This window comes from Gigantopelta aegis, chromosome 10 (genome assembly GCF_016097555.1).
Source record: "Gigantopelta aegis isolate Gae_Host chromosome 10, Gae_host_genome, whole genome shotgun sequence".
In the NCBI taxonomy this organism is placed as follows: domain Eukaryota; kingdom Metazoa; phylum Mollusca; class Gastropoda; order Neomphalida; family Peltospiridae; genus Gigantopelta; species Gigantopelta aegis.
Genome location: NC_054708.1, coordinates 32,800,712 through 32,813,738, shown reverse-complemented (window position 1 = coordinate 32,813,738; position 13,027 = coordinate 32,800,712). Strand labels below are relative to the sequence as shown.

General features: G+C 40.9%; 1 protein-coding gene across 5 annotated transcripts in view; it reads right to left on the bottom strand.

Annotated features, from left to right (window-relative positions):
* LOC121383133 (cGMP-specific 3',5'-cyclic phosphodiesterase-like) overlaps positions 1 to 12,576 on the bottom strand; it is a 137,703-nt gene extending 125,127 nt beyond the window's left edge. For 4 of the 5 annotated variants that reach the window (XM_041512944.1, XM_041512941.1, XM_041512945.1 and 1 more), the window contains exons 1-2: positions 12,420 to 12,576; positions 11,979 to 12,103 (exon numbers count right to left, since the gene is read on the bottom strand). The gene's annotated coding sequence lies outside the window, so the exon portion shown is untranslated. Of the gene's footprint in view, positions 1 to 3,997; positions 4,207 to 11,978; positions 12,104 to 12,419 lie in introns of those variants that run through there. The other variant, XM_041512943.1, reaches the window with a different exon arrangement.
* Positions 12,577 to 13,027: the final 451 nt, after the last annotated feature.

Below are 13,027 nucleotides of genomic sequence, written 5' to 3'. Positions count from 1 at the left end.
CTGAGATAAATGGTATCTAATGGCCACTCATGTATTATTCTCTATATATTCTGGAAGGCACTAAATACGCCCAAAGTTATATATAAAGGGTTAGGGTTATTGTGCGTTATATAATATCCTCATATATGTCATAGCAATTATAATAAATGGAAATTGGATGGTGACTTTTCAGTGAAGTTCAGTATAGATTGTTTCAGATAAGTTTTATATTATTATTATTATTATTATTATTATTATTATTATTATTATTGTTGTTGTTGTTGTTGTTGTTGTTGTTGTTGTTGTTTGAAATTAATAAATTAACTATTTACGTTATTTGCTAAAGTTGAATAAGTAAATGTTATTGTTTATTGAAACAGCATACACACTTTTTGAAAACAGTTCATCGTAAGAATGTCGCACTGTGAAGCGGTTATGTAGTTCATACTGCCACACACGTTCAATTATTAAATATGTTTGTGCAGTTTAACATTCTTATTAGATAGTTGACTACTGCACCATTATTCGATTTCTTTTAAATACATACATATGCACACTGTCAGCAATAACCTACCTTTAAACCCCGTTCACATGCACACATTTGCATACAAGAGTATTTGTTTACATATATGCAAATTTGCATACCTGAGTAAATTTGGTCATATATATTTGCATACACAAGTAAATATACTCACATGTGTAATTTTGAATAATTTGCACCTAGTGAAGACGACATGCAAATTAACATTTGCATATAAGTAAACGTATTGCCTTGCGTATTTCAGACAATTTTTGGTCATTTGTACGTACAAAAAAACTTGCTTACCTGAGCAAATGTTTCCAAATATTTCTATAATGGCCGGAATGAAATTATACTCAGGCCACCTTCCTTTTATACAGTAGTCATATAAACGCTTAGCAAACATAGTTTTGCATACGTTGGTAAAATATACATACATGTATATGTATATCTACTCATTAGTGTAAACTTTGGTCATGTGAACGGGGCTTTAGTCACATTCAAAGGCAGTTAAAGGGACAGACCCTAGTTTTTAAACACTACAGCATATTTGTCACTATTAGAGCCGTTTATGATAACTCAAAACAAACATTACTTATATTTTATTCCGTAGAACTGAATTTTTTCTGGTCATCCTGGTGTTACTAATACAAATTTAAAAAAAAAAAAAGCAATTTTTTTCACATTTTTAAAAACGCACGTGCGTCTCAGAAATAACGGTTTATTGATATATAGCTGCGTCCACAATTACATGTACACTCGAAACTAGCGAAACTAAAATGATAATACTAAACCGGTTTTAAATGTAAGTGTGAAAGCGGTCTCTTCCTATACCGGTATATAGTAAAGTTTGTTGTATTTAACAATGCCCCAAGAGCACATTGTTTTTTTTATCTTATCATCGGCTATTGGACGTCAAACATATGGCCATTCTGACATATTTCTTTAGAGGAAACCCGTTGCCGCCACATAGGCTACACTTTCCGATAAGCAGCAAGGGGTCTGTTATATGCACTATCCCACAGACAGGACAGCACATATTACGGCCTTTGATAAACCAGTTGTGGGCCACTGGTTGGAAGGAAAAATAGCCCAAACTGAAAATAGATCTACTGAGAAGGATCGATCCGATTACCAACCGCTTCACGGCTACACTTATAGCTAAACGAGCTAAAACACTTCAGTATGGGGTTAGTTAAACTGGTATATATTGTTTAAATGTAACTTTTAGATAAACTGCCACAAGAGATGTGACAGCACATAAAGAATACAGTAAGGTCGTTAATAACGGCCAACTTCGTGGGCCACTGGTTGGATGTTTTGAAAAATAGCGAATAACTACATTTCCGCCTTATAGATCTACTGAGAAGGATCGATTTCCGTTACAGCAACACGCTTCACGGGCGGATCATACCGGTATATATCCTGTCTGTACATATAAATAGTAAATAACTAATAGTTAATGACGTCGGATATCTGCTTTATCCCGTGAAGGTACGAATGGGAAATCTCTTTCGGCCTGAACAGGATAGAGCAGATATCCAACGTCATTAACTATACTAAAAGGCAAAAGTTATTGTGACATGGGACTCATGGATCCTAACCACACATCTGCGAAACAGACATTCCCAGGAACTTTCTCCAGCGTTTAGTGGCCTCAATGAGACGACGGTGCCAGACCTGTATCAATGCTCAATGTGGACACACTCGCTATTGACTGTCTGAACTTCGCTCTGGACCCCCTCTAGTGATGTGGCTCATTTGCATATGGCAGGTACGCCCTTTTCGTGGACTATTGCTCGTTTCCAAACCCTGAGTGAGTGCTTCGCAAGGCTCAATGGCTAGGTATAAACCACTTGCACCGACCAGTGATCCATAACTGGTTCAACAAAGGCTATGGTTTATGCTATCCTGCCTGTGAGAAGCACAAATAAAAGATCCCTTGCTGCCTGTCGTAAAAGAGGAGCCTATGTGGCGACAGCGGGTTTCCTCTAAAAAACCCAGTATCAGAATGACCATATGTTTGACGTCCAATAGCCGATGATAAGATAAAAAAAAAAAAAATCAATGTGCTCTAGTGGCGTCGTTAAATAAAACAAACTTTACTTTTTATCGATCTTAAGGCTGATAGGTACTGGGTTCACAGCTAGGTACCGGCTCCCACCCAGAGCGAGTTTTAACGACTCAGTGGGTAGGTGTAAGACCACTTACTGACTTCCCTCACACTGACCACTAACAAACTGACCACTAACCCACTGCCGTGGACATGCGGTCCAAATAGCTGAGGTGTGTGCCCAGGACAGCGTGCCTGAACCTTAATTGAAAATAAGCACTGAAATAACCATAAAATAAAATGAAATATAAACAGAATATGGCTAGCGTTTAGACTAGAGCTTATAGGCCTACATATAGAAAGAAAGAAATGTTTTTATTTAACGACGCACTCAACATATTTTATTTACGGTTATATGACGTCAGACATATGGTTAAGCACCACACATATATTGAGAGAGGAAACCCGCTGTCGCCACTTCATAGGCTACTCTTTTCAATTGGCAGCAAGGGATCTTTTATATGCACCATCCCACAGACAGGATATATACCAGTCATGGTGCACTGGCTGGAACGAGAAATAGCCCCATGGGCCCACCGACGGGGATCGATCACAAACCGACCGCGCATCGAGTGAGCGCTTTTACCAATGGGCTACCTCCCGTCCCGCCTACATATAGAATTTAATCTGTCATGTTAACGTCACTTTATTGTGGAAATATTGATAAATACGGACGACAATACAATAACAAAAACACATACACACAGAAACGCATGCATATTAGTTTCCCAGTCACGAACGGGCACTATTAGATAGAAGGGCGCGATTTAGCTCAGTCGGTTGAGTGCTCGCTTGGAGTGCTTGCGTCGCAGGATCGAACCACATCAGTGGATCCATTCAGCTGATTTTTGTTTTCCCTTTCAAACCAGGGTACCACAACTGGACAAAGACCGTGGTATGTGCTTTCCTCTCTGCATTTGGAAACATGTAGCGGGTTTCCTCTAAGTGTTTGACACCCAGTAGCGCACGTAGCCCAGTGGTACAGCGCTCGCTCGATGCGCGGTCGGTGTGGGATCGATCCCCGTCGGTGGACCCATTGGGCTATTTCCCGTTCCTGCCAGTGCACCACGACTGGTATATCAAAGACCGTGGTATGTACTACCCTGTCTGTGGGATGGTGCCTATAAAAGATCCCTTGCTGCTAATCGAAAAGAGTAGCCTATGAAGTGGCGACAGCGGGTTTCCTCTCTCAATAGCTGTGTGGTCCTTAACCATATGCCTGACGTCATATAACCGTAAATACAATGTGTTGAGTGCGTCGTTAAATAAAACATTTCATTTCATTTCCAATAGCCGATTACTAATCAATCAATACGCTCTAGTGGTGTCGTTAAACAAAACAAACTTTAAACTATTAGCTAGAAATACTGTAAATAGTGTCCTACCTTTGTTAAAAAAACATCCCCGTCATATTCCGTGTGTTCCATCCACGAGCAAACGAATACTCCAACACGAAGACTATAAATAAAAACCAGAACGACGTCCACGGGTGGTGCCTACCTACATGGATATTTTATCCCAGTTTCACAAGTTCATCGACCTATCACATCGATCATTTAGTTTACAACAGTTTAACAACTAATTAGTGGTTGCTGTGGACAACAACAGGAGCAGCAAATCATGGTAGGAGAGGCGGGACGTAGCCCAGTGGTAAAGCATTCGCTTGATGTGCGATCGATCAAGGATTTTAAATCCTCGTCGGTGGGCTCGTTCCAGCCAGTGGTCCACAACTGGTGGAACAAAGGCCGTAGTATGTGCTATCCTGTCTATGGGATGGTGCATATAAAAGATCGATTGCTGCTAATTGAAAAGAGTAGCCCACGGAGAAGCGACAGCTACTTCTTTGTGATCAATATGGAGCCGAATTTACGAAGTCTGTTTTTCTTAAACGCATTTTTTTTTTAAAGCATTGTAAATGTATGTAGTTACACGCGTGTAAATCTTAAACAGGATTTGTATATTTGGACCGGCCTGGGTGGCGCAGTGGTTAAGCCACCGGACTACAGGCTGGTAGATACAGGGTTCGCAGCCCGGTACCAGCTCTAACCAAGGGCGAGCTCTTAATGGGCGTAAGGTCACTACACCCTCTTCTCTCTCACTAAACACCAACTAACTGGACATACAGCCCCTATAGCTGAGGTGTGTGCCCAGGACAGCGTGCTTGAACCTTACTTGGATATAAGCACGAAAATAAGTTGAAATCAATGTATATTTGGCCCGTTATGTCCGACGCCAATTAACCGCAATTAAAAATGTGTCCAGTGTCATGTTAAATAAAACATTTCTTTCTTTCCGATCAGGTGTTGATTATTTTGTGAGACAATGCAATTTGAACTTTTTGTGCGTTCGAGGTTATGTAGTGTAAACAAGTACATCGCTTTAGACCACGAGGCCAAGGATTTTACATTATATACTGTTCAAAATAAGTTGGGGATATTCAAATAAAGTAAAGTTTGTTTTATTTAACGACGCCACTAGAGCACGTTGATTTTTTTATCTTGCCATCGGCTATTGGACGTCAAACATATGGTCATTCTGACACTGTTTTTGTAGAGGAAACCCGCTGTCGCCACATAGGCTACTCTTTCCGATTAGCAGCAAGGGATCTTTTATTTGCGCTTCCCACAGGCAGGATAGCACAAACCATGGCCTTTGTTGAACCAGTTATGGATCACTGGTCGGTGCAAGTGGTTTGCATCTACCCATTTGAGCCTTGCGGAGCACTCACTCAGGGTTTGGAGTCGGTATCTGGATTAAAAATCCCATGCCTCGACTGGGATCCGAATCCAGTACCTACCAGCCTGTAGACCGATGGCCTTACCACGACGCCATCGAGGCCAGTGGGATATTGAAATATAACACAATATAACAGATATATATTAATATTTATTGCAGTGATAATTATTAGTGGTAACACACAAGCACTCATGTGACAAGAGATTGACATTAAAGATTCTAGCCAGGATAGTGAGGTAGATCCGGAGGAGATACAGATAGGCAACAGGAGTGTTGCTGTCAATTTAACTTTTTCAATAATCGCACTAGTAACGGGTGAAACCCTAGCGGTTCGCCAAGCACGCACGAATCCGACGTGGCATGCTCATGATTAAACGTCCAATAAAAAAATTGGGGATCCTGTCCCATCCCTCTTGGAGAGCGGCGCTTAATTCTGCCAAGTTGGTTGGCTGACGTTGACGTTCTCGGAGACGTCGTCCGATGATGTCCCACATGTGATCAATGGGTGAAAGGTCCTGGCTTAGGGCTGGCCACGGAAGTGTGGTGATGTTCTGTTGCTGCAGGTATGCAGTGACCAGTAGTCTCCGGTGAGCACGTGTGTTGTCGTCTTGAAAAAAGAGAGAAGACGTCCAGCCTGACGTGCAAGGATGTTGTCACGGTAGTACTGCCTAGTGACCCTCCCAATATGCAGCTGGGTTCTGGCAGTCATGGTGATGCCACTCCACACCATAACGGACCTTCCTCCAAATCGGTCATGAGGACGAACGTTGACGTTGGCATAGCGTTCATTGGGACCTCGCCAGACACGATCTCCTTGATCATGGAAGTCTCGTGTGAATCTGGACTCGTCTGAAAACATTACCCGAGCCCAGCGCCTGATAGCCCAATGTCCACGATGTGTACACCACTGACGTCTTACAGCAATGTGTCTCGCGGTCAAATGTAGGATACCGTGGGGTCAACATGCGTGGATGCTACTTGTATGCAGTCTGACCAGACACTGTAACACCAGTTGTAACACGGAGTTCTCTTGCGATTTGATTGGCTGATTGACCTCGATTCCTGACCCGGAGTTGTGGCCCTTGGCCGTCCTGAACGGGGACGATCATCCACATTTCAGGTTTGTCGATATCGGGCCCACATTCGGCTAATGACTGATTGTGACACATTAAGTCTACGGGCCACAATTCGCTGGGTGGTGCCAACTTGGAGCATGCCCACAGCCCTGAGACGTTACCGACGTTGGAGACGTCGCATTGTTGAAAAGTTACACAATGTTGTAAAGAATGTGACAGCTAGGTTATGATTTACTGTTTCAGTAACAAACAAGAACGAATATTGCCACAGTGTGCACACAGCGTACTCACAAACTAAGTGTTCAATTTTACATCGCACCCTTCGCACGTGCAATATGACGTCATGTACTTTGCGATCAAAACAATCGGTGCATTTTTTCATGTTCTTTGAGCGAGAACATTAACGCACATCGTGCACTTATTTTGAGTTACATATCTCATTTCATTCTATAATTATTGATATTTGAAATGGAATATCCCCTCCTTATTTTGAATAGTAGAATAGACTTAAAAACCTGATACTAGTAGGCTAATAGTAATGTATTCTGGCGAAACACTGCAAAGCTTGTCGAAAACGAAATCGGAAATCAGAGATTACACGCTTAGGCCGAAAACACACGAAGTTGGGTCTGGGTCTGGCGTGTATGGTACCAGTCGAAAATGAAACGCACTGAATCGAATGTAACAACAGATCTGGCAACAGACGACATAGAACATGCGCTATATTTTCATACTACCAGACTAGCAGCTGCAGCCTATTTTAATATTTTGTCTTAATAATGAAAGTCATATACCATAGTTTGACACCCAATAGCCGATGTATTTTTTATGCTGGGGTGTCGTTAAATCAGGGCCGTAGCTAGGATATATTTTTTTTTTTGGGGGGGGGGGGGGCAGCTGAGTAGTTAATAGTCTAAAACTCCTTAAACAGTTAAGAAGAGAATTTTCTTTAAATTTCTATAATGCCTCCCCCCCCCCCCCCCCCCCCCACCACGCGCTAGCTACGGCCCTATAAACATCTATTCTATCTACCTAATAATCAAAGTATGAATCTCATAAGTATTGTTGATGTTTATAAAACAAAATATAAATTATCTAAAGATATGAACACAATATTGAAAACACGTTACAGTTACAGACGCAGACGTCAAAATACACCAAATGTGGTGCAGTTTTTGCCACACTCGCCAGACCCAGACCAAGATCCAGCTTCGGTGTCTTTTAGATCTTAATGTCAGGCATTCGAACCCACTGCAGCTGACAGAACTTGTACATTGTAAACAATTACAACGCATCATGGAACAAACATTCAATTTAACTCTTATAAACCAGTGACGTGTTCGGGATGTCAAGCGACCGCGAACTGTTTAACTGGTGCAATCGTTTTCTATCACGTAGCCCAGTGGTAACGCGCTCGCTTGATGCGTGGTCGGTTTGGAATCGATCCCCATCGGTGGGCCCATTTGGGCTATTTCACGTTCCAGCCAGTGAACCACGACTGGTATTAGCAAAGACCTTGGTATGTGCTATCCTGTCTGTGGGATGGTGCATATAAAAGAACCCTTGATGCTAATCGAAACGAGTAACCCATGACGTGGCGACAGCGGGTTTCCTCTCTCAATATATCTGTCATCCTTTACCATATGTCTGACGCAATATAACCGAAAATATAATGTGTTGAGTGCGTCCTTAAATAAAAACATTTCCTTCGAATCCACTGCAGCTGACAGAACTTATACACTGTATATAATTACAACGCATCATGGAACAAACCTTTCAATTTAACTCTTGTGGTGGTGTGTTCAGTGGTGTGTTCAGGATGTCGAGCGACCGCGAACAGTGTAATTGGTGCCACCATCTTCTATCACATCGCAATTCTCTAACACTCCGCTGGTGAAAGTAATGTATTCTGACGGAACACAACGAAGATTGTCGGAAATTAAACCGGAAAACCGACATTACATGTTTAGCGCGTACATCACTCTTAATGCCAACCATCCATTTTTGGTCGAATCGTTCACGTTAGGTCCGAAAGGATCCTATCGGTTTGGGTTACTTGTTTTGTAAATATTCTTTGCCATTTTAACCAATATTTTCATTTTGAAAAATATAAAATAGAAGTTAATTTAGCAGTCACGTAAAAAATGTTTTAATGACTAATGGATTAAGTTGGAGAATGCACTCGGAAGTGTAGATTCTTGAAAAATAATTAACTCGCACCTACGGAACTTGTAAATTATTTTTCAGGAATTAAACCCTCGTTCATTTTCCACTACGTAATTATAGTTGATGTTAATATACTTTTCCAACATGTATTTCTCATTTGGGTCTCATTGTGGAAGCGGCTCGGTTAGATTACACAGCTGGGGGTGGGGGTGGGGGGAGATTAGGACGGTACTCTCAACACTGAGGCATACCAGGATGGTACTTGGTCAAATATTTCCAAATTCTGGCACACTGGGATGCCTTTCGGCTAAAACAAGTTCCCAATTAGTTCATATTGTGATGATGCTGGCACCAAAATGTTCGAATTTGGACAAACTGGGCTGACCCTGTTACTAGGCATCCCAATTCGGTTCTGTTGGAATCCTGCCAGCCCATGACCTCCGTATTGGCACATCATAGCTGTTACAATTGTATAATGCTTCCAGTTCCATTCAGTTTCTCTTTCTTTTACACCTCCATGCCACCTTAAAAGTATTTTCAACTGTTTTTTTTATTTTTCATTTCAACTTATATTTGTGCTTATATCCAATTAAGGTTCAAGCACGCTGTCTTGGGCACACACCTCAGCTATCCGAGCTGTCTGTCCAGGGCAGAGGGTTAGTGGTTAGTGAGAGAGAAGATGGTGTAGTGGTCTTACACCTACCCATTGAGTCATTAAAATTCGCTCTGTGTGGGAGCCGGTACCGGGTTGCGAACCCTATACCTACCAGCCTTATGTCTGATGGCTTAACCACGGCACCACCGAGGCCGGTGGCAACTACTTAAAGTGAGAGACCCTAGTTTTAACCCCTGGAAATGGACACTACGTTTGTCTAATCGACAAATATGTAACACATCTGGTTAAAGTTACAATAGAAAGAAAGAAAGAAAGAAATGTTTTATTTAACGACGCACTCAACACATTTTTATTTACGGTTATATAGCGTCAGACATATGGTTACGAACCACACAGATTTTGAGAGGAAACCCGCTGTCGCCACTACATGGGCTACTCTTTCCGATTAGCAGCAAGGGATCTTTTATTTGCGCTTCCCACAGGCAGGATAGCACAAACCATGGCCTTTGTTGAACCAGTTATGGATCACTGGTCGGTGAAAGTGGTTTACACCCACCCATTGAGCCTTGCGGGGCACTCACTCAGGGTTTGGAGTCGGTATCTGGATTAAAAATCCCATGCCTCGACTGGGATCCGAACCCATTACCTACCAGCCTGTAGACCGATGGCCTAACTACGACGCCACCGAAGCCGGCCAAGTTACGATAGAGTGAAACAAAAGTATAAAAAGAAAGAAATGTTTTATTTAACGACGCACTCAACACATTTTATTTTACGGTTATATGGCGTCAGACATATGGTTAAGGACCACACAGAAAAACAAGAGTATGTGCCTTTGAAACGGGGAAATACCCTCTAAAATAGTCTAGATTTCGCCCCATAACCGTTACTTCTCAGAATTATGAAAAATACAATTCTTAGTATCACAAACGCCAATATGACGAGAAAGACCAAAATGAATAACATAAACAATAAAATGTAAGTAATGTTTAATTTCAATTTTAACAAAACTTGGTATAATGGTTAAAAATACGAGGTAGAGTTTAAACACTAGAGTATGCTCATAAAAGGGCGCCACAAGTGGGGCAGGATATGTTCAACTTTCGCGAACACCTGCTATCGTCACTGTTTCGACAGTGATCCACCTCAACCGTCTAAATAACCACAGAGTTCTATCTTACATACGATTAGATTTGTCAAAGCTGCCTTGTGAACAGCAAAACATAGGATCGTAACTTTACGATTACCTATAATTTGTATTAGTTGCACGCCAAAAAGTATGTAATTAATGACTATGGATCATGGTAAAAACAAAAATAAATTGTATGTATATTTCACACTCTTTTATAATTATAAAAATTGTTTTTCAGTCATGAACATAGTAGCCTTGTTTTGCACATAAACCGTACATGTACGAATGAAAAACTATTGTTGTAAGTACAAACAGTTCAAATGATACAGTTCGAAATATACATGAATCACTTTCGTTTGTCTTTACGATTACACGTTCCATAACGGTATAGGAGTAATTTTGAAAATGGAATAGATACCAGATACTTTTAAACGTACTAACGACTGAGGCATGTTTAAGAGGGTGAATGATCGGGAACTCACTAGATTGGTTTCTGCGCCTAGCGTAAGATGAATGTGATACGATAAAAGACGATATCATCAGTAAAAATATTCGCAAGTACTCGGTCTCATGAACACGTCTGATAATGTCTATGGGAAAGTGCATATGTAGAAGATCTGTTGCGGCTTTATAGGTAGGAGTACTCTCTCTCTTTCTCACTCTCTCTCTCTCTCTCTCTCTCTCTCTCTCTCTCTCTCTCTCTCTCTCTCTCTCTCTCTCTCTCTCTCTCTCTCTCTCTCTCTCTCTCTCTCTCTCTCTCTCAGAACACAACACAAATACGTTAACACGGCGGGTAGCATGTTGAAAAAAGAAACAAAGTAAAAAGAAACATAAAACGAGCTTTAGATTTGGAATAAAAAAAATTCATTAACTTCCCGTACTTGCATTTTCTCTCCAACATATATAGATGACGATACATAGATGCTAAATTTTGTCTTCAAATAGTTCAGATCTTTATTAAAAGGGTAACAAAAATCCCACAAAATCTACCTTTAATTATAAGTTATTTGGTGGAGAGAGAGAGAGAGAGAGAGAGAGAGAGAGAGAGAGAGAGAGAGAGAGAGAGAGAGAGAGAGAGAGAGAGAGAGAGAGAGAGAGAGAGAGAGAGAGAGAGAGAGAGAGAGAGACAGAGAGAGAGAGAGAGAGAGAGAGAGAGAGAGAGAGAGAGAGAGAGAGAGAGAGAGAGAGAGAGAGAGAGAGAGAGAGACAGAGACAGAGAGAAAGGCATGTATCATGACTTTTGGTATACAAACACGGGAAAGGATCACAATTACCATTTCTTCACATCCACAACGAACGATCTACTACTGAAAGCTACGTCTCTATCTAGTGTGACGCTAATGTAATTAACAACCACAACTTCTGCATGTAAACATAGTTCAATCATGTAACGCCAGATTTAACCGCACCTGTTCACTTTGACATACTATAGTAATAATATATTCGCCGTAAACATACAGTTCATAGGCACAAATATTAGAGGTAGAGTGTTAAATATGACAAGTTTTAAAATTGAACACTATAATAAAAAACCGAAATTTCAACAAAATAAATGTCAAAGCTATACTAGTATATGTTTATAGTATGTAAACGTATACCATAATAGGAAAATAACAAAATAGAAACCTTGAAATATTTACCTGCATTTGTCTTCAGCTATATCCACCATTAGCTGAATCGAGGTTCTCCGCTTGGGTGATTTACACACGTGTGGAAATTGTCTAAATTTACTTCTTGCACTTTGTCTTTAGAATCGCAGTCGTGACTACAAGATAAACAACACAGGTGTTTACAACATTTTCTTTCTTTTTTAAAATTCAAAAAGTATTGTTTCCGTCCGAAAATTCCAAAATTAAAACCGTACAAAAGACTGATATGTTCTTTATTTTTTTTTCAAATTGATAAATGTGGTAACGTGTGACAAAATCAAATCTTTTAAACAAACATTAATCTGTCACTCTCTTTCTCTCTCTCTCTCTCTCTCTCTCTCTCTCTCTCTCTCTCTCTCTCCTCTTTCATTCGTCTATGGCGCGAAAAAGCAGACGACTCTTTTTGTCAGCGAGGACACTAAAACTGCCAACCTGACCAAACTGCTGCGTCGCTTTGTTCGGAGTCAGGAAATGGTTTACATTTCCAGTTTGCTTGCGTGCCGGACCAGCGGAGACTAGCGGACGTTGTTTTCTTTGAACCGATATTCGTTTCGACCAGACGACGACTTTTACGTTATGACGATTTCCGCTCTGAGACTGGCGATGCACCGACGAGCAACAGAGGATGGTGCCGACAGAATGACGTGGGAGCGTTAAATGTAGAGATCTTCCTATGAGCGCAAGCCTCATCTCTCATAATCAATACAGCACAGCGTTGACAATAATGGCGCTTTATTTCAGCCAAAGGAAAAAAAAAAGAAGAAAGAAAGGAGGGAAACGAAATGTAGGTGGGAGTATGATTGCGATCATGGTGCAAGTTACGTATCATTTTGTCTATTAAGAGGACGAAACCTAAACCCAACCCCACCACTTGATCTTGAGGACAGATATGTGTATCAAACCAACAATGGAAATAAACTCAAACTGTGTAAGACGTTTGTTAATAATAATAAGAACAAAATAATCTGAACACCGTTTGTCTTCATCTTGTAACTTTATACCGGGCATTCCCGGGACGGGATTTAGCTCAGTCGGTTGAG